General features: G+C 44.0%; 1 non-coding gene across 1 annotated transcript; it reads left to right on the forward strand.

The window, feature by feature from the left end:
* Positions 1 to 613: 613 nt before the first annotated feature.
* Positions 614 to 721, forward strand: LOC111897655 (small nucleolar RNA R71). Its single transcript, XR_002852346.1, has one exon. It is a non-coding gene; the product is annotated as a small nucleolar RNA R71 (small nucleolar RNA).
* Positions 722 to 1,184: the final 463 nt, after the last annotated feature.

Raw genomic sequence — 1,184 nt, forward strand, 5'->3', positions numbered from 1 at the left:
CTTTATTAAAGTTTGTTGTTCCATAATAGCAGAATCAGTCGTATCATGTCTCTTTTCCGAAGCTTCCATAAACTTCACCAACATAGTCTCTAGATTGGGTTTCTTCTCGGCTGGATGCTGCTCCTTTTGATAAAAGCCTCGACCTGTCTGCCTATACTTCTCTTCTTTTTGCTTCTTATACTCTTCATATGACAGCCATTCCTTCTTTGATTTCCTCCAGTCCTCATCAAACTTATCCCCACTCGAGTAGCACACTTGAGCTTTTCTGTTCCCAAACTCATCTAAATTGCAGTCCTTTGTCAAGTGTGGACCACTACATCTCTCGCAGCCCACTCTTGTGGCATGTATTGACTGGTCCATTTGTGTCATTCTTCGATCCAAATTATTCAGCATGGCCATCACAACTGCTATTTCTTCAGTTTGGGCCCTTCCACCGCCTTTGATTCCATCTTGCATAGGGTTGTGGTATTCGCGAGAGTGTTTTGCGAATTCTTCAATCAGCTCCTTGACCTCCCTTGGATTTTTATTTGTCAAGGGTCCTTGAGAGTCAAGGAGTTGTCTCGTCATAACGTTGACCCCATCATAGAAAATCGACATCTCTTGTTGCACATTTAGATCATGTTAGGGGAAATTTCTGAGTAAACCCTTGTACCGCTCCCATGCTTCGTATAAAAGACTCCCCCAGTTGTTGCTCAAAGTTGGCTATTGCCTTATTGAGTTTGGCTATCTTGGATGGTGGGCAAAACTGGTCCAGAAATTTCTCACACATTTGAGCCCAAGTGGTGATCGTACCTGGTGGAAGTGATTTTAACCACTCCTTAGCAGCTCCTTTGAAGGTGATGGGAAGCATCCTAAGCAAGACTGTGTTTCTGTTGACATTGGGGACATTAAAGTAGTCTGCAATGTCATTTACTTCATCTAGATGTTTAAAAGCATCCTCATGATCTTTCCCATTAAATGGGATATCTTTCAGTGCAGTCAATATGTGCCCCTTCAACTCGAATGTGGCAGTGGCAGGTATTGCGGGTTGGATTAAACCGGGACCCACATCTTCTCGGATCCGCTGCTTGTAAGCTCCCATGGACATCTCTTCAATTTCTGCCATCTCGTTCCTTGGCTCGTTCTCGGGTTCGCTCGTATGTTCTTCAAATTCCGGCTCAGTGTCGTATTCAGATTCGGTTTGG

The sequence above is a fragment of the Lactuca sativa genome, chromosome 5 (assembly GCF_002870075.4).
Source record: "Lactuca sativa cultivar Salinas chromosome 5, Lsat_Salinas_v11, whole genome shotgun sequence".
NCBI lineage: Eukaryota > Viridiplantae > Streptophyta > Magnoliopsida > Asterales > Asteraceae > Lactuca > Lactuca sativa.